Raw genomic sequence first — 25,740 nt, 5'->3', positions numbered from 1 at the left:
AGCTTGGTTCAATATGTTAGAGACGGTATAATGTATTCCACGACAGTGGAGACGACCAGCAATAAACTTCGTTTTGCCTACTGGTCTCTTTTATATGCCCTTCAGCTATGGTCCAAGACCTGAGTGTTCAGTACACATCAATTAACTTCAGTTTGTTTTGTAAGAACTACGTCTAACGTTTTAAGTAAAATTTACATATCTTTACTGAGAAAACAAGCCCAAAAGACAGTAGAGTATTTGAAGGAAATGTGATACAACCTTTACTATTGAATTGGATGTGAATCCGCACAGGGTAGCCGTGCGGTCAAGGCGCTTTGTCACGGTTCGCACGGCTTCCGCCGTTGGAGGTTCGAGTCCTCCCTTGAGCATGGGTGTGTATGTTGTCCTTAGTGTAAGTTAGTTTAAGTTACATTAAGTAGTGTGTAAGCCTAGGGACCGATGACCTCAGCAGTTTGGTCCCATAGAACTTACTACAAATTTCCTATTTCCTTTATGTGTACGTCGGTAGTTTTCTGAGGTTAGTTATAAAGAGAAACGTTTCTCGATTATAACACTTGGAGTTACATGCAAACGTCAATCCACAGACTGGCAGCTGCAACACAGTAGGAAGTGTAATGTAACGCCAGTAATTCTACGAAGTTACCAGCCATTGTTTGACGAACCACTGGGTAAGTCCCAAACTTCAAATAGTTGTAAGTACCCATTTAACGCGATTTTTGGAGGAATGACCAGACAAACCTATTTGTGCGGAATGTAAATGTCCTACAGTGATTGTGTATTTCATCGCCGGCCGATGTGGCCGAGCTGTTCTAGGCGCTTCAGTCCGGAACCACGCGGCTGCTACGGTCGCAGGTTCGAATCCTGCCTTGGGCATGGATGTGTGTGATGTCCTTAGGTTAGTTAGGTTTAAGTAGTTCTAAGTCTAGGGTACTGATGACCTGAGCTGTTAAGTCACATAGTGCCTGGAGCCATTTGAACCATTTTGTATTTCATCCTCTACGAAAGTGTGTGTGAAATCTTATGGGACATAACTGCCAAGGTCATCAGTCCCTAAGCTTACACACTACTTAATCTAAATTATCCTAAGGTGAAACACACACACCCATGCCCGAGGGACTACTCGAACCTCCTCCGGGACCAGCAACACAGTTCATGACTGCAGCGTCTTAGACCGCACGCATCCGCTACAGTAGCGGGTAATAAATAGTGAATGCTCGATTTTGCTTTTAATCTTGACATATCTGGATTAGCGAAAGAAAGAGAGAACGTTCAATTCGAATCGTTGGGAATGTGATCAGTTATCCTCGAAGAGCACAGAAATGTTAAAAGGAACCTACGTGGGCAAGGCTACAAGAAAGGTGCTCTGCATAACGAAGAAGCTTGCTCTGTGAATCTCGACCTGTGTTCAGTTTAATGGACGTCATATGAAAATTGAAGGGGATTGCTGCTGTCAGCTGCAGTGGGACATTACACGGAATCAGTGGCGACGAGTGAAAATGTGTACCGGTCTGGGATTTGAACCTGGGATTTCCTACTTATTAAGCAGATACGTTAGCCACTTCGCCATCCGGGACACAGCATTATCGCAGCTGCGCGGACTATCTTGGCACGCCTCAAGGCAGATACACATTCCCAACGAGCCTCACCTGTTCGCAGTCACCGTCCATTGACTCCATGTTCGTTACTCTGATATTCCCGCAGGAGATCAGACGTCTTACGTCTTTGTGCATCCACACTGAAAAAAGTGGACCCATTGCCCAACTAGGCGTATCAATTATACGAAAAGGTGTTGTCTTTTCTGTCGGACATGTCCGAATGCGTGGTGTCTATTCTTTCGGACATTTCCGAAAGAAGAGACACCACGCATTCATGTAACTGATACGCCTAGCTGGGCAATGACCCCACCTTCCTCAGTGCGGATGCACAAATACGCCATATCTCCTGTGGTAATCTCAGAGCAGCGAACATGGAGTCAATGGACAGAAACTGCGGATAGGTGTCGCTAGGTAGCGATGTTGATCGTATGGGAGGCGAACCGACATAGTACGCGCAATTGCGAAACGCTTTGTTCCGGAAGTCGCAATGGTTAAAGCACCTGCCTTGTAAGCAGAGCTCGGATCCCGGTTAAGTACATATTTTTACCCGTCGATGCTGATTCCGCGTAATGTCCGGCTAGAGCTGACAGCAGTCATCCCCTTCAATTTATATACAGCGCTTCACACCTGCGGATTCTGCGTGGTGTCTGTTCTTTCGAACATGTCTGAAAGAACAGACACCACGCATTCATGTAACTAAGGAACGTCGCTCGAGCTACCTGTTGCTCGTGCGCCTGGCGCTGGCAGAGTGCGCATTCTACACACGTAGCCTCTAACGCACTGCGCTCCGTAAACCGACAACGGTGAAGCAAGCACTTAAAGTTCGCTCTATCTGATGGCTTTAGTGACGCGCTGTATACAGTCTTACTCCTTCGACCTAGTTGTGTTTCTGAAATTGTCTTGGTTAATAATCGGTCTGTTGTTGTCGAACTCGCAACGGACTTGTCTTTAGATTCCAGTTGTGGGTGGGTTCGCGAAGCGTTACGACCATTTGCTCGCAATCGCCAGCGTTGACCGAACTCGACGTGTGACTGATCGTAGCGTATTTGCTCTCTTCTGTCAGCCATGTAACGAACTCACTCACGAATCATACCGCAGGACACTAATCATCTCTGTTTTGTGCAGATTATACTAAAAGGTTATACCGCCGCTGGTTTGCGTCTGGCAATAGACTGAAGCACCATCGCCTTCGCCATACTCAACTTTCATTTCTTTCATTTTTTTCTGTATTAACCCTCTTTTCATAATTTGCCCTAAACTGTTCATTTAAGTATGTGTGACTCCAGTCGGTTTTAATTTTAGAGTGAACATTGTTAATATCAAGTTTTATTTAGGAATCTTGCGCAGAGAATCCCGAAAATCGTTCATAAGATAAATTTTAACCCGTGAAACGTACCAGTTTATAGAGGACCAGACAAAATGGCGCTCTGAAAAATTGTGTATCTTTAGGGCAGGCCTGAATCTAATTACCGCAGCCCGCGCGGGACGTAGAAAAGTGGGCCCAGAATAAACACGAAATCGTTAATCATATTACTCTCCAACACGCGTCCTGCATTTTCCATTAAGTTCGATAGGTTAATACGACTATATAAAAAAATCTTGAACATGGCTGGATGCGGCAACTGTAGAATCGTATCTTCGTGAGTGTAAAGTGAAACACTGCCAATCAGTTGCAGAAATGAAAGATTTATTCAAATTATTTGATCTAGATTTCGACGTCTTTCAAAACCTGGTCTTAGGAAGTATCAGTGGATACACTTTCAATACTTAACATTATATATCTGTTAAAATGTAGGTACACAGAAAAAGTGAAAAATAACTCACTACTATACAACGAGTTATTTACATTTACTTGTTGCATGATGTTGTGGATGTACGTTAGAACTGTAGTCATAAAGCACCAATGATAGCTAAAATTCACCTCCATAATAGCAAAACCGTATAAATCATGCTGATCGTCATTAGACAGTACTTCAAAAATGTAACTAGAGAACTGACGTCGCTCTGATGTCTCTTGGTTAAGGAATGTTTTGAAAGAGAGAGGACAGTTCTTTAATGAGTGCGCAAGAGTGATTCAAAATAGTAGCACTAAAATTACTTAAAACAATTTAAAAGCTTACACTTGCAACCAAGAAACAAGGGATTTAGTGAACATATGTTACATCAAACAAGATTACAAGTCTCTACAGAACTTAAGACCTTACCACAAATTATTATTATTAAAATAGAATTTACAAAAGAATTACAAAATAAATTCAGGGAACTAAATATCTTAGGTTTGAAACTAATTTCACCGAATTATAAAATTAATTTATATTTCTTCCGTAAACCCACCTTCGAATTTAATGTAACTCCGGCAGACGTGTATCACCCAGAAGGCCATAAACTCGCAATACTCAACTCGGCAATACACACTGCAGTGTGCATGCCTTTAGCCGAGCGCCGTTTGAAAAAGAAATAAATGTAATCAAATCGATCACAATTAACAATGGGTACTGTGGTGTCACAGCCAGACATCACACTTGCTAGGTGGTAGCTTTTAAATCGGCCGCGGTCCGCTAGTATACGTCGGACCCGCGTGTCGCCACTGTCAGTGATTGCAAACCGAGCGCCGCCACAGGGCAGGTCTAGAGAGACGTCCTAGTACTCGCCCCAGTTGTACAGCCGACTTTGCTAGCGATGCTACACTGAAAAATACGCTCTCATTTGCCGAGACGATAGTTAGCATAGCCTTCAGCTATGTCATTTGCTACGACCTAGCAAGGCGCCATTACCAGTTAATATTGAGATTGTAAAACCTGTACCGTAAAGAGTGATGTACACCAATTATGGATTAAAGTTAAGTATTCCAGAAGCTATGTACTATTTTTGGCTACTATAATTCCTTGTCGTTTTGCAGACCTCACGCCAGCCTGCGTGAGCTTTAACGCGTGCATTTCGGCCTCCTCTAGCTATACGGTGTTGGCTCTTCTGCCAACACATCACATGGCGAGGAGTCTACAAATGGTCTTCTTTATACTTGCTTAATTTACTGGTGTCATGGCTTCGCCACAATCTCCAGATGTACTGTCCGAATTTTATCGCTTGCAGAATCAGCAGACGCAGGCCTTATTGGATGCCCTTGGACAGCTCGTCCAGGGTCAATGTGCAATGCAAAACGATGCCGCCGCCGCCGCTTCACCGCTACCGCAGCCACAACACGCAGTTGCACCAGCTTTTCGTCCGTTTGATGCGGCACTGGAAAGCTGGACGGAGTGGTCACGCCAATTTGGATTCCATCTCGCCGCCTACAGAATTCAAGGTAACGAGCGGCAGCCGTATTTGCTTTCGTGTGTAGGTGTGTCCACGTACCGTGTGAGAGTGAAATTGTTTCCCCGACACGATGTAGCAACTCTGTCCTACGAAGAAATTTTGTCTGCATTAGATGCATATTTCAAGGAATCAGTCAATGTAGCTGCAAAAAGGTATACTTTTTTTTGTACAAAATGTACGGCAGGTGAAACTAATCGGGAGTGGATTGCAACATTGCAAGGCCTTATTAGGGATTATGCTTTTGAGTGTGAATGTGGACTCCCTTATTCAGATACTATGGTGCGTGATGCAATTGCACAGAACGTTTCTGATGTTCGTATACGGGAACAGATTTTGAAACCAGTCAATCCCTCCCTTCAACAAGTGATGGACATATTGGATAGGCAGGACACACTTGACTTTGCTCAGGAATCATTTGAAACTTCGCCAGCCGTGTGTCACATTAATCGGCCTGCCGGGCGAGCCGCACGGAACAGTAAACAGCCCTCACGCCCATCCGCGCAGCCACGTGTGCCATGTAAGCAAGCAAATGCAGTGCTAAAATCATGCCCGCGGTGTGCAACTAGACATTCGCATGAGAATTGCCCGTCACGCCAAGCTATTTGCTTTTTCTGTAATACAAAAGGCCATGTTCAAAGTGTTTGCCAGAAAAAGCTCCGATCGGACACTCACCACCGTTCCAGGCCCTTTGCTTCACACCGGGATCTAACCAAGAATACTCGGGCTCGTGAACCTTCGCCCATGGACATTCATGTAGTTAATTCCACTCCGCCCAGAGCCACTCTAACAGTGACTGTGTTCGTCCCACGAAAAGTGTGCGTCGACATCGACGGAAATCCCGTCACGTCGCAAGTGATTCTGTATCAGTGTCAGTTCACGTTGCACGAGACAGTCGCTCTTGTCATCAACAGGACAATAAACTTTTTGTAGATTTGGACTTTGACGGAAACGTGATACCATTCCAGCTCGATACCGGAGCTGCAGTTTCCCTAATCAATCACGACACGTACAAACCACTGGGCAAACCTCCGTTGCGTGCCGCAAATGTTAAGTTAAATAGTTATTCAGGACAAGCTCTCCCTGTGTTAGGACAGTGTAGCCTTCTTGCAACATACAAGGGACAAACAAAACTTGTGACATTTTACGTCCTTCGTTCTTCTTCTGCAATGAACTTGTTTGGTTTAGATTTATTTCAGTTGTTTAACTTGTCTATCTTAAATCAGGTCCTATCAGTGAACCAGACTGTGCAGGCTTCCCTCTGGGCATCACCCTTAGTAATTTTGCAAAAACCTTCCAGAAAATTGAGACTTTGCGTGGACTTCAAGGCCACAGTGAAGCCACAACTTGTGACTGCTACTTTTCCTTTACCCCGCCCGGAGGATCTTTTTGACAAACTGTGCCCGGGTAAATATTTTTCTAAGTTGGACCTAGCATATGCGTACTTGCAAATACTGGTGGACGAAGAATCCCAGCGCTTATTGGTGGTTAACACACATCTTGGTTTGTACCGATTCAAAAGACTGCCATTCGGGTGTGCATCCGCCCCTGCATTGTTTCAGCAATATTTACAAACAGTTTGTGCGTCGGTCCCTACTGCAGCAAACTATCTGGACGACATTGTGATCTCCAGAAAGACGGAAGAAGAACATTTAGGCAATCTCTGAACATTATTTCAGGTCTTGCGACAAAATGGTCTTCGCTTGCGGAAGGACAAATGTGTGTTTTTTGCTAGTGAATTGCCATATCTGGGACATGTACTCAATGCCCACGGCATACATCCCAGTCCAGAGCACCTCCGTGCCGTACAAGACTTGCCTTCGCCGCAGAATTTGAAGCAGCTACAGAGTGTGCTGGGAAAAATTAATTATTATAACCACTATATGCCGCACGCCTCTTCCATTTCAGCTCCGCTTCAGCGCTTACGCGGTAAAGGTGTTCCGTTCGTCTGGACGACGGAATGCGAACGCGCCTTTCGCCAGTTGAAATCGGCGTTGCTTTCTAATACGTGCCTTACGCCATTCGATCCCCAAAAACCCCTTTTGTTGATGGTAGATGCATCGGATTTCGGGATCGGTGCTGTGCTTGCGCACAAAGATGGTTCGCACGATCGCCCTATTTCCTTTGCGTCCAAATTGCTCTCGTCAGTGCAAAGAAATTATTCACCGATCGAGAAAGAAGCTTTGGCTCTCGTATTTGGTTTTACAAAGTTTCACGATTTCTTGTATGGTCGTAACTTTACCATCATCACAGACCACAAACCTTTGACATCGCTTTTTCATCCGACCAAGCCTGTACCTCCACGTACAGCGCAGAAATTCATTCGCTGGTCTATTTTCCTCTCGCAGTACCGCTACGATATCTTGTATTGGTCCACTGCTAAGCACGAAAACGCCGATGCGTTGTCCCGTTTGCCTGTTGCTGATGATATAGCATTCGATTCCTCCGACCTTGCTTGCATGTTCATTGATTCGGAATCCGATGACGTGGTCGAATTGTTTCCGATTGATTTTCGTCGTGTAGCTGCAGCCACAGCTGCTGACCCTGTCCTTGCTTCCGTTTTGCGTTTTGTTGCTACGCAATGGCCCTTGCCAAAGTCACGGATCGAGGATCCGTTGGTTCGCCGATTTTTTGCTCACAAGGAGAGACTTTTTGTGCGACGTGGTGTTTTGCTGTTGCGTTCTGATAATGATCAGTCCAGGGTCGTGGTCCCACGTTCGTTACAGTCCTCTGTCTTAAAGCTTGTCCAGCAAGGACATTGGGGTATAGTGAGAACGAAACAACTTGCTCGTCAGCACTGTACTTGGTTCGGAATCGAGGCTGCGATTACGACTATGTCATCTTCTTGCATGGCGTGTGCCGAACAACAATCTGCACCACCGCGGAAATTCTTTGCATGGCCAAAAGCCACTTCCCCTTGGCAACGCTTACACATCGATTTTGCTGGTCCATTCTGGACTGCTCGATGGTTGGCTGTGGTCGATTCATTCAGTAATTTTCCTTTTGTTGTCCGGATGTCTTCCACGACGTCTTCTGCCACAATCCAAGCGTTGTCCGCTATCTTTTGGATTGAAGGTCTTCCACAGACTATTGTTTCCGACGATGGCCCACAATTCATGTCCGCAGAATTTGTCATTCTGCAAGGCAAATGGTATTCAACATCTGACGTCCGCGCCGTTTTCGCCACAGTCAAACGGTGTTGCTGAACGTTTGGTCCGGACTTTCAAGTCCCAGATGTTGAAGTTGAAAGAGTCGCATTCTCGGGAGGACGCGTTATTGCTCTTTTTGTCCTCGTATCGCTCTCAGCCCCGAGATGGTCGCTCGCCGGCTGAGTTGCTCCATGGTCGTCCTCATCGAACCTTGATGTCTTTGCTACATCCGCCGCATCAGGTTCCTGTGCAGCGGCAGACACTTGCTTTTGCTCCCGGCGACGTTGTATACTATCGCAACTATCGCGGTTCACGGCGTTGGCTCGCAGGACGCATTCTTCGCTGCCTCGTCCACGCTATGTATCTGGTTTTGGGGGCCTCTGGTGAGGTGCGTCGGCATCTCAATCAGCTGCGCCTCTGTCGTTGCCCGGGTTCTGCCCCTCCCCGTCTGCTTTCAGCGACGGTGCCGTCCGGTCAGCGCCCTGGGGACCCATCTACTGGCTCGCCTCATCCCTAGGTGTTACCGACGCTGCCTTCCATTTTGCCCCATGGCGACGCGCCGCCACCGCCGCCGCCGCCGCCGCCGCCTGTTCTCTCGCCGGCGCCGCCCGCAGTGGACGCGTCGCTGCAACCGCCGGGCGCCTCCCTGGGTCACGCGCCGCCGATCGCTTCCCGTGACCAGTTGTTCTCCGCCATGGAACTCTTGCCCTCTCCGGACCATCTGTCGTCTTCGCCCGTCGGGTGCTCCGGCTCGATGGAGGTCGGCCCTTCGGCCCCTCCTGACGATCTTCGGGCGCAAACCCCGCATGTTGGCGTGCACCCTGGACTAGGTTTTCAGGCGTTTCCTAGCTCTCCTCGGACCGAATGGCCGGGTGCAGGTGGCACAGCCTCGCCTGTTGTTAGGCTCCCCACCTCGTCGCATACGTCAACATGGGGTCCTCCCCACGGCGGGCGGAAGCCTTATAACACAACCGTTCGCCGATTTGCGGGGGAGGAATGTGGTGTCACAGCCAGACACCACACTTGCTAGGTGGTAGCTTTTAAATCCTCCGCGGTCCGCTAGTATACGTCGAACCCGCGTGTCGCCACTGTCAGTGATTGCAGACCGAGCGCCGCTACACGGCTGGGCTAGAGAGACGTCCTAGCACTCGCCCCAGTTGTACAGCCGACTTTGCTAGCGATGCTACACTGACAAATACGCTCTCATTTGCCGAGACGATAGTTAGCATAGCCTTCAGCTACGTCATTTGCTACGACCTAGCAAGGCGCCAGTATCAGTTAATATTGAGATTGTAAAGGTACGATCCTGTTTAGTTGACAGCATTTTAAAGAAAGAAAAACAACTTCTAAACGTTCAATTTTAGATAACAGTACGATGAAGTTTGACAAAAAAAACCAGAAGTTTCTTTCAATACTGTTTCTGGTTAAGGTATCGTACATAATTAGTAGACTCTTGAACAAAAAATAGGGCAGCAGAGTCGCGTTCTCTGTTAATAACAGCTGCAAACGAAAATGAATCTACATATCTGGTGCACAAATATATCAGTTCCCCAATTAGGGTGCACATAAAATCATGCGCAATGAATGTCCTAATTTTAATATGGGGCAACTAGGGAGATCGTTTAAAATAATATACAAAGAGCTTCTGGTAGATAAGGGAGGTGGAAATGTGTAAAACTCATATTTTGCTTCTTCTCAAACACGCACCGCGGAAACTGGAAGACTTAGTGCTCTTGCATAAGGAAGTTATAGGATACAAACTACGTTTGTTGGAAGAATCAGAATTTTTAAATATTTCAAGATGCCTGTATTTTAAATGAACAGGTGCAACTTGAAAACTGAAATTTCCTAGATAGTTTCAGGTCATTTTTTTAACAGCGTAACAACTGGGATTTTAGTTATAAGGCGATAATGAAGATAATACCACTTTCGTGGTATTATTACTGCCTCCAGTAACACGTTGGTAATGCAAATGGTTCAGTTTAGACGTTTACTGATTCTTTCTGTGTGTAAGATTAACTTTCAGTCTTCGGTTTTGATAGCACATTATGTATAATTTTTACTCACACATTTTTAATGTATGTTTAGAATAATTTTTCCTAATTTTTACTTACTCCTACCGCCTTCCCACTTCCTTTCACTCACGAATTATGTATTAAAAATTGTTTTACAGTTTATGCAATACATACACTATGTTATCAAAGGTACCTGGACACCCCCAAAAACACACGTTTTGCATATTAGTTGCATTTTTCTGCCACCTACTGCCAGGTACTCCATATCAGCGACCTCAGTAGTCATTAGACATCGTGAGAGAGCAGAATGGGGAGCTGTGCGGAACTCACAGGATTTGAACGTGGTCAGGTGATTGGGTGTCGCTTGTGTCATACGTTTGTACGCGAAATTTCCACACTCCTAAACATCCCTAGGTCCACTGTTTCCGATGTGATAGGGAAGTGGAAACGTGAAGAGACACGTACAACACAAAAGCATTCAGGCCAACCTCGTCTGTAGACTGAGAGACAACCGACAGTTGAAGAGGGTCGTAATGTGTAATAGGCAGATATCTATCCAGACCATCACACAGGAATCCCGAACTGCATCAGGATCCACGGAAAGTACTATGACAGTTAGGCGGGAGGTGGGAAAACTTGGATTCCATAGTCGAGCGGCTGCTCATACTCGTAAGTAACACATCACGCCGGTAAATGCCAAACGACGCCTCGCTTGGTGTTAGGAGCGTAAACATTGGACGATTGAACAGAGGAAAAACGTTCTGCGGAGTGACGAATAACAGTATACAACGTGGCAATCCGGTGGCAGGGTGTGGGTATGGCGAATGCCCGATGAACGTCATCTACCAGCATGTGTAGTGCCAACAGTGAAATTCGGAGGCGGTGGTGTTACGGTATGGTCTTGGTTTTCATGGAGAGTGCTTGCACCCCTTGTTGTTTTGTGTGGCACTATCACGGCAGAGGCCTACACTAATGTTTTAAGCACCTTCTTGCTTTCCATTCTTGAAGAGCAATTCGAGGATGGTGACTGCATCTTTCAGGACAATCGAGCACCTGTTCATATTTCACGGCCTATGGCGGAGTGGTTATAAGACAACAAAATCCATGTAATGGACTGGACTGCACAGAGTCCTGACCTGAATCTTATAGAACACGTTTGGAATGTTTTGTAACGCCGACTTTGTGCCAGGCCTCACCGCCCGATATGGATACCTCTCCTCAGTGCATCACTACGTGAAGAATGGGCTGCCCTTCCCCAAGAAACCTTCCAGCATTTGATTGAACGTATTCCTGCCTAAGTGGAAGCTGTCATCAAGACTAAGGGTGGGCCAACACCATATTGAATTCTAGCATTACCGATGGAGGGCGCCACGAACTTGGAAGTCATTTTCAGCCAGGTGTTCGGATACTTTTGATCACGTAGTGTAGGTTAAAAAAAAAAGAATTGGGCGATAGCCTAAGAAAATACCATAGGCTGGCTCTTTGTATTATCATATACCCACTGATACTCTTGTTTCTAGGTTAGTGTTGTAATGTTTTTAAACGTTTTAAGCTATTTTAGTGCTATTATTTTCGCTGACTGTTGCGCATGCTAAGAGACATCGGCGCGACGTCAGTTCACTAGCTACATTTCTGAAATACTGTCTAATGACGATCAGCATGATTTGTATGTTTTTAGTATTATGGACGTGAATTTTATACTTTAAAGATGCCTTATGGCTACACATTTAACGACCTCCGCAACATTATGTAAATAGTAAGTGTAAATAATTCGTTGTAAGGTCGTGAGTTATTTTTCACAGTGTACTATATTTTAATCTTTATAGAATATTAGCTATTGTAGATGAAACCATTGATCCTCTTGAAGATAGCGTTGGTAAAGAAATGGAAACCTAGGTCAAGGGGTTTGAATAAACCATCCTTTTCTGCAACCGATTGGCTGTATTTCACTTCATCCTCATGACGATTCTCTAAAAATAGAACTGCGGTTAACAGTATTACAAAAAGCCGGCAACCGCAAGGGCGATGTCCGAGTCGTTCTCTTAACCTTTTGAGCCCCAGTGGCTTCTGCCCCGACCCACAATTTTATTTATTTTATTTTGAAGTACCAGTGGCTTTAGCACGAATCCACCGATGCTACGAATAGCACCGGCGATCTCATGCGAAAGGCACTGGTAGTTCAAAACAAAATGAATAAAATGGGAAGTTGCGACCGAAACCACTGGGGCTCAAAGGATTCAGGCGCGAATTAAACTGGCCGCCCCTCATAATTCTACAACCAGCCTTCTGGACTATCCCACAACACAGTAGGTTGCGAAAGTCCGCTTGATGTTTTATAGTGCTGCATCTGCTCGTAGTCTAGCGTTAAACAACGCACAGTTTAGAACAACGCCGTTAGTTCGAGTTTGTTAAACTTCATTTAGCTTGTTTCCTAATGGTACCTGTCTGATGGAAACTCTAAGATACTGTGTTTCACGCACTAACACACCAGTAATAGTGAAACTTTCCGTGAAAAACTTGACGCTGCGTCAATATCAGAATAGTTTGTCCTCGAGGGTTCCCTCGCTCTAGAGCAGTCACCGGCGACTGCCACAAACCACTGGTCACTTGTCGCCGTCCGCCGACAGACCAAAAATACAGGGTGTTACACTCACTCACAAATAGAGAAAAGATGTTATGTGAACATGTGTCCGGAAACGCTTAATTTCCATGTTAGAGCTCATTTTAGTTTCGTCAGTATGTACTGTACTTCCTCGATTCACCGCCAGTTGGGCCAAGTGAAGGAAGGTAATGTTGCCTTCGGTGCTTGTGTTGACATGCGACTCATTGCTCAACAGTACTAGCATCAAGCAAATCAGTACGTAACATCAACAGGTTAGTGTTAATCACGAACGTGGTTTTGGAGTCAGTGCAATGTTTACAAATGCGGAGTTGGCAGATGCCCATTTGATGTATGGATTAGCACGGGGCAATAACCGTGGCGCGGTACGTTTGTACCGAGACACATTTCTAGAACGAAGGTGTCCCGACAGGAAGACGTTCGAAGCAATTGATCGGCGTCTTAGGGAGCACGGAACTTTCCAGCCTATGACTCGCGACTGGGGAAAACCTAGAACGACGAGGACACCTGCAAAGGACGAGGCAATTCTTCGTGCAGTTGACGATAACCCTAATGTCAGCGTCAGAGAAGTTGCTGCTGTACAAGGTAACGTTGACCACGTCACTCTATGGAGAGCGCTACGGGAGAACCAGTTGTTTCCCTACCATGTACAGAGTGTGCAGGCACTATCAGCAGCTGATTGGTTTCCATGAGTACACTTCTGCGAATGGTTCATCCAACAATGTGTCAATCCTCATTACAGTGCAAATGTTCTCTTTGCGGATGAGGCTTCATTCCAACGTGATCAAATTGTAAATTTTCACAATCAACATGTGTGGGCTGACGAGAATCCGCACGCAATTGTGCAATCACGTCATCAACACAGATTTTCTGTGAACGTTTGGGCAGGCATTGTTGGTGATGTCTTGATTGGGCCCCATGTTCTTCCACCTATGCTCAATGGAGCACGTTATCATGACTTCATACGGGATACTCTACCTGTGCTGCTAGAACATGTGCCTTTACAAGTACGACACAACATGTGGTTCATGCACGATGGAGCTCCTGCACATTTCAGTCGAAGTGTTCGTACGCTTCTCAACAACAGATTCGGTGACCGATGGATTGGTAGAGGCGGACCAATTCCATGGCCTCCACGCTCTCCTGACCTCAACCCTCTTGACTTTCATTTATGGGGCATTTGAAAGCTCTTGTCTACGCTACCCAGGTACCAAATGTAGCGACTCTTCGTGCTCGTATTGTGGACGGCTGTGATACAATACGCCATTCTCCAGGGCTGCATCAGCGCATCAGGGATTCCATGCGACGGAGGGTGGATGCATGTATCCTCGCTAACGGAGGACATTTTCAACATTTCTTGTAACAAAGTGTTTGAAGTCACGCAGGTACGTCCTGTTGCTGTATGTTTCCATTCCATGATTAATGTGATTTGAAGAGAAGTAATAACATGAGCTCTGACATGGAAAGTAAGCGTTTCCGGACACATGTCCACATAACATATTTTCTTTCTTTGTGTGTGAGGAATGTTTCCTGAAAGTTTGGCCGTACCTATTTGTAACACCCTGTATATCTACTGATGGTCTAACAATATGAACTGATGTACAGGTAACATACATGAATTGGATAATTTTACATAATAAACAGATCTAAAATATTAAATCTACTAATAAATACATAAGATTTTTATCCATTTAAGGACTTCCCCTGTCACTTCAAAGATATCTTCGTGATTTCAAGGATAAGCTTTTCTGCTAAAGCTTGTTACAGTGTGTATGATAGTTTGATGTTCTTTGTGACTGTTACAATAGGCAGATATCTGATTTAACATTGGTAAGCATATTTTAGCTTCATTTAAATTGCGAAATAACTTTGATGAACTCAGTGAACACTATGCAGTAGCACAAAACGTGTTGGTTGCTATGACAGTTTTTATCAAGTAGCATTTTCTTATTTCAGTTTCTCGTATTTTCCTAGCAGCTACTATTAGATTTTGTATACCAGAATCTTATGAAAGTCGTTTATTCGTCAAGATAGTCACAAGTACACAATTGTCTAACACTTGTGCCATATTATTCACTTTGAATTTAATGGAGGGGTCAGGTAGCAGAGGGATTTAGAAACATTTGTATCATATGTCGGGCGAGTGCTATCGAACAAATAGCGTCAGAAAAGAACTTTCAGTTCTCGAAAAGATCCAACTAGCATGGATGACATTCGACAATGAGGAAGCATTGATAGCTGACATACATTATAAACTGAGACATTTGCATATTATAGGACTGGTTAAGAAGTTGGGGGCAGGAGCACTGCATGCTTTCATTCAAAGCAAGAAATTCCAAAGCTGTGAATATTACCACATGTTTTCTTGAACGTCATCAGATCAGTCACTGAGCATACCTATGCAATATTGTTGTCGGTGACGACTTATGATGCGTTTATGCTAATATCTTTCTGGGGCCGAACTGCACAATACACCTGGGTTCAGTGTGGGGCGGGAGTGGGGTGGGTGGACTGCTGTGGCCGGTTGTGGCGTTGTGAACCACTGAGGGCGACGGCGGAACGAAGCCTCTCCGTCGTTTCTAGGTCCCCAGTTTAAATACACAATACTGTCATATCAGTTTCATTGCAAATGTTAATATTCGTTACAAACATATCTGCAGAAGTAGCGTAATTTATTTGTTTTAATTTCTGTACCATTACCTGGTCACGAACTGAGGACTGACAATGTTCATTAAGTCAGATTATTCCAATCGAAGCCAAACTTTGTTTTCTAATTAATCTTGATGTGCGTTTTACAAACAGTGGTGCAGGATTTAACTACAAAGTGATCATTGTTTTTCCTTTCGTACAATATGTAAAATTATTGTTTAGTAAGGAGGTGCATTAAGTTGCACACTTGCAAAATAAGTGTGAAGCAAGCTGTGTTGGGTAGTAATACTTACAGTATCTACTTATTTAATGACAAATTACAGTTAGGATCTGAGTGTATAAAGTTGACTAAAGTATTGGATAAATTCGTGTTGCAGCTGCACAGAACTAATATAGCTTCAGTGTCTCCCAGTACTCCATCGTAAATGTGTCGTGGAAAACGTATTCGCAATTTCTCGGAAATACACGCAACAGTTTGTGTCACTGTGTTTCCGTATCAGAAACGTTGACGTTCTCCACGCTTCTACAAATCAGTCTGTTTCTATTTAGTATTTCTACCCTTAACCGATTCTTTTATAACGACTTGGTGACACAGAGATCTTCAGTCAAATGTATCTTATATTATTTTAGTAGTTATTGTACTGCAACATGCAGCAAAGGAGAGTTGCCTCCTACAACAGGAAAGTTGCTTGCACATGTCTGCTTTTAGCACCGACTGCCAGCTGTCATAACACTTCACAGAATTCATGAGGCAGGCAACACATCAGTCAGAGCAGTTTATCAATCCTTCAGCAAGTCGTTAGGAGATGGACTGAAAGTCAAATTAACATTTCTTTCCGAGTCATATTCAAGGAAAATGGAGTACTACTTATTGTAGTAGTGTTCTAGAAGTTACAGTTGTATATTTCTCACATAAATATTCTAATCGTGAAAATATTGGTTAGTGTGAAACTACCAGGAACTGAATTGAGATCAAACTTCAAGAATACAAAGAAGCGAGAGAAGACTCTTCCTTTCTCTCAGTTTGATCAATATCTCATTGTTATTATGGATTCTCTATGTCTACAGTGTACTGCAAATAGAAAGATCTCGTACTTCCAGCGGTTTGCACTGTTTTTGAAACAGTATCACCAACAATCATACTGTAATCATTACGAGTAAAAGATACAACTGTATGATCAGAACGTTATGGGTCCTCAGTGACTGAGGTGGTCTCCTGCTGTCTAAGTGCTTTGCATGCTCGCTTCCCACGCCCGGGTTCCCGGGTTCGATTCCCGGCGGGGTCAGGGATTTTCTCGGCCTCGTGATGACTGGGTGTTGTGTGATGTCCTTAGGTTTAAGTAGTTCTAAGTTCTAGGGGACTGATGACCATAGATGTTAAGTCCCATAGTGCTCAGAGCCATTTCAACAATTTTTTTTTTTTTTTTTTTGCTTTGCATGACGTTCGTGTTGGAGCAAACCTTCACGTAATCGTATTCTAATGATGTCATAGGTCTTTTTACACTGAAACGGCAAAAAAACTGGTAGAGGCATGCATATTGGGGTACAGAGATATGTAAACATACAGAATACGGCGCTGCTGTCTGCAACGCCTATATAAGACTACAAGTGTCTGGTGCAGTTTTTAGATCGGTTACTGCTGTTACAATGGCAGGTTATCAAGATCTGAGTGAGTTTGAATGTGGTGTTATAGTCGGCGCACGAGCGATGGGACACACCATCTCCGAGGTAGCGATGAAGTGGGGATTTTACCGCACGACCTTTTCACGAGTGTACTGTGAATATCAGGAATCAGGTAAAACATCAAATCTTCAACATCGCCGAGGACGGAAAAAGATACTGCAAGAACGGGAACGACGACGACTAAAGAGAAACGTTCATCATGACAGAAGTGCAACCCATCCGCAGATTGCTGCAGATTTCAATCCTGAGCCATCAACAAGTGTCAGCGTGAACGCCATTCAATGAAACATTCTCGATATGTGCTTTCGGAGCCGAAGGCCCACTCGTTGACCCTTGATGACTGCACGACACAAAACTTTACCCCGCGCCTGGGCCAGTCAACACCGACATTGAACTTGTGATGGCTGGAAAAATGTTGCCTGGTCGGACGACTCTAATTTCAAATTGTATCGGGCGAATGGACGTGTATTGATATGGAGACAATCTCATGAATCCACGGAACCTGCACGTCAGTAGCGGACTGTTCAGGCTGGTGGAGGCTCTGTAATGGTGTGGGTCGTGTGCAATTGGAATGACATGGGATGCCTGACACGTCTAGAACGACTGTGACAGGTGACACGTACGTAAGGATCCTGTCTGATCATCTGCATCCATTCGTGTCCATTGTGCATTCCGACGAACTTGGGCAATTTCAGCAGGACAATGCGACAGCCCACACATTCAAAATTTCTACACAGTGGCTCCAGGAACACTCTTCTGAGTTTAAACACTTCCGCTGGCCACCAAACTCGCCAGAAATGAACATTGTTGAGCATATCTGGGATGCCTTGCAACGTGCTGTTCAGAAGAGATCTCCACCCCCTCGTGCTCTCACGGATTTACTGACAGCCCTGCAGGATTCGTGGTGTCAATTCCCTCCGTCACTACTTCAGACATGGTCGAGTTCATGCCACGTCGTGTTTCAGCACTTCTGCGTGCTCGCTGGGGCCATACACGATATTTGGCTGATGTACCAGTTTCTTTGGCTCTTTAGTGTATTTTATAATTAATGAGTACAGTGTAATGTCGAATGAAAGTTGTAGTTATTTTCTTTTGCAAGTTAGAAGCAACAGGCATTGCTGACGATCCAAAGCTGTATGAAATATTATTGAACTTATCCCTAGATTACGGATCCATATCACGTCAGATGTACTAGGCACACATACACAGTCCGTTAGTGATAATTTCCCACTTACGACGAGTGGTCACCTTAATCACTTAGGCTATCCCTGCACGCTCCCTGAACTGAACCACACCTTCATATGCCACAATGTCCACATCCTCTAACGTCCTTACTTACCTTATATGATTCCCACAACAATGAAAGACCAATTTTATTATCGTCATCTTTAGCCTGACTAGGTTCGAGTCGCCTTCCGGCACACTTTCTCGTGTGTCACTAGTTGACTGCTTATCTATAGTTAGTACAGCTGGCGTCAAACGAATTTTCTGTCTGCGAATAAGTTTCGAAAGTTATAGCCACCACCACATTTAATGATTTCCGCTCCATTACAATTTAATGATTAATATGAGACTGTTAATGCAATGTGTGCACTGTTTTGATGAATAAGTAAATCCAAGCTTCAGTCTACAGAAAAGAAGATAAATTTTGACTGTAGCCCTGAGCTCCGCCTCCCTTCTGAAAAAATGACTTAAGTGATTAGCGGTATCATCTGACTTATGGTAAGTACATATTTGACAATAACAATACAGGATGACAAACAGGATGACAATACAGGATGACAAACAGAAAATTAAGGATGTACATGTGACCTCTGTAATACACAGAACCTTGAGTGCTATTTTCTCTTAATCAAAGTTAATCATACCTGAAATGGCGCTGTGGTGCAAAAGAAAATCAATTTGTCCTCTGCGGCTGTAATACATATCTACTCTGCAGTTTAATCAGATCCATACTGGTCTTAACAGCGATTTTCATGACATAAGTAATTACTGTAAGTAATGCCACTCAACGCAGTTTTTCACACTGCACTTCGCCTGGTTTAGTATTATTTTTGCATGTGCAGTGCTTTTTTATGCACCTCATTTCGTAAATACTTTTTTAAAAAATTCCATATGTGAGGTTAAACAGTACTCTCTTTGCAGTTTAAGCATGCACCTCTGTTTGAAAATCACACCTCAAGATCAACCTGAAAACGACATCGGTTGTATTAAACAGTTTCAATAATCTGACTTAACGAAAGTCGTCCTTCGTTAATGAGCTGGTAATGATACAAAAATGACAACATAGTTCATTGTTGTGATTACAATAATTCTGCAGCTAAGTACATATTTAATATTATCGTCCTTTATGCAGGTTCTACATGTTACATCTAGGTAAACAATGACTTGGCTACATTGCTACTTCAGTTGTTCAGAAGTATAATGACCATTACTTAACTGGATAAATATTCACATTTGTTTGACATGGCTTGCCAGAGTCCCAAATCAATGACTAAGGAAAGGATGCTGTTAAAGGCCTGTTACCCGAACAGCAAGTAAATGTTTGTAAATCACTAGTGTTCCATCAAAACGAAATATATTAATAAAGCGGCATCCGGCAAATGTTTCAACTCAGTGATAACAAGATAATCCAGCTCCAGTCCTGGAAGTCGAACGACTAAGTTCACTAGATATGTACTTGTATTTTTGATGCAATATTCTGAACAATTTTCACATAATAAGCAAAAATGAGTTAGAAAAGTCAGTTTTTCGACAACAAGGAGATTATCCTATGAGTTATTATTTCTCCCTTCTTGTACTTTGTGTGGGATTAGCCTTTTCTGCTTTAAGCAGTACTACAACAATGAGAGAATGTTCATGTTATTGATGCCTCACTAGTTGTGTGCTATTACAACAATAACCATAGAAAACAAAGTCACACAGAAGTATGTAAGTTCGATATTTTTCCTCCTCTTCTAATATAATTTTGTGCAATCACAGCTAAATTAAATAATGGAATCCTAAGAAACCCTTGAGTTTGTATTCCAGTGCTGCGTACATAACAAAACAGGTTTTCATATTCGTCTGTTGAGTGATGGAGTTTGCTAACACCGTTAATTGTTGTTCATTTAGTTCATTGGCGCTGCTCTGTCGTTTATTTTCGTTATTTTCTGTCTGTTGGGGCTGGAAGAAAGACAAAATTGGATATTCGCCATAAATAATATTCGTGTTTACCTTATATATTCATCTTCAGAGCAACAGCGGAACACCCAGTCAGAAAAGATGACAACAAAAAGCTGATAAAGTAGTTATAAATCGCCGGCCGGAGTGGCTGTGCGGTTCTAGGCGCTGCAGTCTGGAGCCGAGCGACCGCTACGGTCGCAAGTTCGAAACCTACCTCGGGCATGGATGTGTGTGATGTCCTTAGGTTAGTTAGGTTTAAGTAGTTCTAAGTTTCAGGCTACTGATGATCTCAGAAGTTAAGTCGCATAGGGCTCAGAGCCATTTGAACCAGTTATAAATCGGGGTCCAAAGTCAAAATTTATAGGACATCTACAGTGGGTGTGGAGGATGGAGGGAAGAGACAGGCATGAACGATATTGTAGTTAACTGTTTCTTATCGCTTCTACAATGAGGTTCCCGTCTCCAGCGAAAGAAATTAATTCGTTGGCTGAAATTCATTGACATTTAATGGGTCTGTGTTCTGCGTGGTGTGCTGACGTGTTAACGCTGTTCTGGAAGTTCGGCGTCATGACTCGGCAGCGAGTGCATTATCTCGGCCAGGCTTAGGCAACATTGGCGCTCCCGGGGCGCGCTGGCGTTCCGCGAGGGCAGTCGTGTCTGCTGTGCCCGGGCTCCCCCACCACAGCGCTATGCCGAGCAGCTGTGAGTGAGACGGCTATAATGCTACACACATGGAAGCTTAGGAAGGCTTATTTGCAACACAGTGCAGTTACTTCTAAGAAGCGAATACTGCAGCATACATTTATAAGCGGGAGTTTATCACATTAGTCTATTTTCAACTCTTTTTTTTCCACTGAAGCAGTAACTTTTATTACTTCCTTAAATAAATACGTTTCATAGTGCTACCGCTGTGAGGAGAACTACAAAAGCATAACATACAGGAAACTAACAGACGTTGTGATGTTTATAAATGTATACATATTTAAATTTTAGAATATGTAATACATCTGGAACTGTGTTATTGTGATACAGTCAAACACGTGAAGCTCCGCATATTAAATTCTGTTGAACCGGAACGTAGGTGGGACTTCCTCAACTACGTGAGAGAAGAAGAAACGTTCGCACACATTGTTGAACCAAACACTGAAACAATTTTAGCGGCTTGTTGTGCAGTCGATGATATTGATCGTGGGGTAACATTTAATAATATTCTTGTAAATTGCTGAATTGAACAAACAGATCGATGAGCTAGGTACTCCACTATATGCCAATCACCTCAGGTAGGAAGTAACGAGGTACATTAGAAGTGCAAAGCAAGAATTGTCTGACAAACAAATCGAAATCAATCTTCCTTCGTGCAGTATCGTGGAGTCTCTTTAAGAACTCATGAGAACATGTTTTAATTACTGAAACGTATTCTGCTTTGCCTGATCCTCAAATAACTTCCGTAAGTGCTGGAAATGTTGTGTTTTTATTTGTGATTCTTTCTTTTGGGTATAGTGCCAACAAAAATATATCCTATATCTATAATGATTAAAGATATTAGCCTACTCATAATGTTTACAATATAACCACGGGAGAAGTTCCACAAACATGAATCGCGTCAGGTGTATAGGGTTTTCAGTTATCTGCACGCTTCAGACAGAAAAAGAAACAAAAATAACTGACAGTTCTGATTCGTGGACTTTAGTTTGCAGCCAATGCAACTGAGTATAATTAGTGACGTCGTTCTAGGTCTAGAACGTAGTCACCTGGTTACAGAAATGCGAAGTAACGTCACTGACATATACTTCTGGTGTGACAGCCCTTGTCAGACACGACTTTCAGACGCAATCTGTATTCGCTTCCTTGCACTCAGAAGGAACACAAAAGCTGATGAACTGAAACTTCGCAACTACCTAGAATATGCTTTGCAGCTGTATGACTGTCGAGTTACTTACTGGATGGTGCAGAAAATATCGGAAGTTCATTTGATAGTTCCTTGTCATTTCTACTGAATAACATGAGTGACTTTTCTATAATGTGTGACATGGTGAGTCCCTTTTGTTTAATGTGTAACATCAGATTATCAGATTATGAATTGAATCCAGGGGGATATACTTGGAAATTGAAGCTAATATCGTCTTTTACATTGCGATTTATCTGTCCCAGCCACTAATGGGGCCGTATTGGGGGACGAATGCTTCAGCTCTTCACTAGCTCTGACAGAATGGGGTCGTGGTGTAAGGTAAATGCGGCATATGATCTCTATTACAGTCTGGATTGCCGTCAGATTTTTACCTATTCTTTGATGGAGCTTCCATTAGCCAGATCCAAAATTGATAAGGAAATCTTAATAAAACGGCAGTGCAAGTCATCTGGTTACCTTCTGTACCTTACACTGTAAAAGCAAAAAAACTTGTGATTCTGTACCTTTGATAATGCCTTTTTCTTCTTCTGTCAACAAATTCTTGGTTTTTGTGAATACAAAACTTTTTTCAGTAAACTGTCCCACGCCCGCATCTCGTGGTCGTGCGGTAGCGTTCTCGCTTCCCACGCCCGGGTTCCCGGGTTCGATTCCCGGCGGGGTCAGGGATTTTCTCTGCCTCGTGATGGCTGGGTGTTGTGTGATGTCCTTAGGTTAGTTAGGTTTAAGTAGTTCTAAGTTCTAGGGGACTGATGACCATAGATGTTAAGTCCCATAGTGCTCAGAGCCATTTGAACCATTTGAACAAACTGTCCCACGGAATAATTTCTTAACTGGGCTTCTCCATTAGATTAAGCACAATATCAAACATAAGAAGAAACGTATTCTATAACATTATCTGAAACAGTCTGACGGTGGGCAGATATTAATATAAAATACTGAATGAGGGAGAAAGAGAAAGAATGGGTGCGAATGTTCGTGACTTCCAGCAGCACTGTGTATTGTGGTAACGTAATGGCGGAAGTCACTAGTTTGTGCAGGATGATGACTGGAACCCGGATGCTCCGGCTTTGTAGCATGGTTGACTTAATGGCCCCTGCCATCCTGAAACACTTTCCGTCCGACCCTAGTTCTCAACTTATCGCACCCTGCGAAGCAGAGTCACTCATCCATTAACCCCCTACTCGCAAATTATTGATTCTCGGAGGAGTCTGGACGATAGTAGTGGATTCGAACTGAAACAAACATCAAGGAGTAGTCGCGCTCTGACAGAAATGTATACACTGATAAGCCAGAACATCATTACCACTGCCCGCTGTGACGCTGAATGTTGCCTGGTGGCGTTGCGGGCAGGTGATGCGGTAACAAAAGCATGTAAGTGGAGCAGACACGGACGGAGGATCACCCTAGCTAACATATGGGCTCCGAATGAGTTAGTTCATTGAAATAAGCGTCTTTGACAAAGGGCTGATTAGTCATCACGCAGAACCTGTCAACGAGTATCTCGAAAACGGCGAAGCTGGTCGAATGTTCACGTGCTACTGCCGCGAGCATCTACAGAAAGAGGCAGAAGGACATTTACTCACTGAACCATCGAGCCGCACTAAGAATGGACAAAAAAACGAACCGAAAAACAAATTTCCTAACGACAAAGATGGTTATGAACGCCACACACCAAAATTCACATATGGTTCAAATATGGAGTACGACCACTTAAGTAAAAACCTTTCTGATACACTACCTGATATAAAGAACGGAGAAAATTGTTACGATTAGCCCAGTTTATTCAGAGAGAAGTTAGAGAACCGTAAAGGAATCACAGATGAATGTGCAGGTGCTGTATCCGATTAAGGTCATACCCCTCCAGACATTCAGCTGCCTGTGTACGAGTAATTTGTTTCTCTGAACAGGATTTCATATAGCGTGCCGTGTGGCCGGAAATTATCTTCTTCGAGATCTATTTTTTCAGTGTCCTTTATTTCAGTTTATGTATCACATCTGACATAAATAACACCACCATGTAACAAACTTCACTTTTTCACCCTAAAGCACGCTGAGGTACGTAGTTCTAAAAAAAACTATGAACTGCAACGAGCCCTTCTGATATCAGCATATGCGAGAATTATGTACAATTAATTTTGTGCTAAAAGCACAACGTGTCATCGCGAGTACATATCAGTTAAATTTCTTTTCTTCTTTCTGCTTTACATGTGATTACATGGTTCAGGACGAAGCAAATCTGTGGGCCATATTTTAGCAACTGCAACTTATTAACTGAGAACAGCAAGGATGTTGTTTTACGATTTGTGAGATGCATGTCGTCTCTCAGACTAGAAGCTAAATAAATATACGGTGGCAGTTATTGTTTATATGCTGTTCTTAGCCTATGGTGGAGAATTCCTCCTCTCTAGTGAAATAGTATGCAAATAAAGTATCACTGCAAACATTTTGTTGTTGCGAATGACTCCCATGAGGTTCTTTTCGTGTAATTCCGTTCATGCAACGGTAAACATTTCAGTGAAATCCGGAGGAGCATCAGTATTCCTGAGAACGAAATTCGCTCCACCTCCGAAGACTCTCCGTTGCCACTGAAACGACACCTCGTCTTTGCGAAACTGTCCACGGAAATATTAATTACGTTAAATGCACATTTCTGATTCTTTTAAATCCTCATTTTATCTTATAGATTTTCACCCATTTATGCTTGAAACGTATCGATATTTCAGCAACAATTCCCAATGTTTCAGAAACATTTGTGGCCTGATTTGCTAAGATGTGATGTTAAAATGACTGTTGTTTCATTTCTCTATGATGTTTCGCGGAGGTACTAACTTAATGCCTTGGCGCTACGAAGTCGTGGGGCAGTACTTTTATTCTTTGCCAACAAGTCCTTAATAAAATATACGTGATGTAACTACTCGTTCTTTCTACCTTCAATGATGGATTGTGTAACAGTATTTTTAACCTTTTCACTTTTCCGCTATATTCATCATTTCCTTTCGTGATCTATAGAGCACAAACATGAACTTGAAGTTATTACTCGTTGTAACATCAGAATCTTCTCCTCAGTGCTTAGTGCTCAATGATTTTGATACACTAATGTAAAGAAAAGCCGTGACAATGGTTGTCATACCACAGTGCTTAATTAGACATCGTCTTCGGCAGATGTTGCGCTCTTCTCGGCTGCCGTTGCGAGAATGAACTACCAGTCAGCCATATCTGGATTTACAGTTTACTATGGATTACGAATCAGGGTGCAGATAATACTTTAACATACGAATAAAAAGTTGTAACATAACTGAGGGTCACGTCAGTTGTCATACAAAAATCTAGGTGTCAACATTCATCAACACTTCGGCTTTGGATTTGAAACACGTTCTCCATGAGAAGTAATGTTTCATGGATTACAATTTGACAGTAATCTCAGGTGATAAGACGATCGCCGGTTCAAAGCCTCACGCATGACGTACATCTAACTTTTTCCAGTATAACACAGTGACCTTAACAGAATATTTTCATTAAAAAGAATTACATGAAGATGGATTTCCTCCTTTCGACAAGTGAACTTATACATACAAAGAAAAATTATTCGAACCGGTAGTTAAAGGCAGTGTTTTTGATAAAAAACGAATTCATTTTTCACGAATCC

This window comes from Schistocerca cancellata, chromosome 4 (assembly GCF_023864275.1).
Source record: "Schistocerca cancellata isolate TAMUIC-IGC-003103 chromosome 4, iqSchCanc2.1, whole genome shotgun sequence".
Classification (NCBI taxonomy): Eukaryota; Metazoa; Arthropoda; class Insecta; order Orthoptera; family Acrididae; genus Schistocerca; species Schistocerca cancellata.
Note: the sequence above shows the minus strand (reverse complement) of the source record.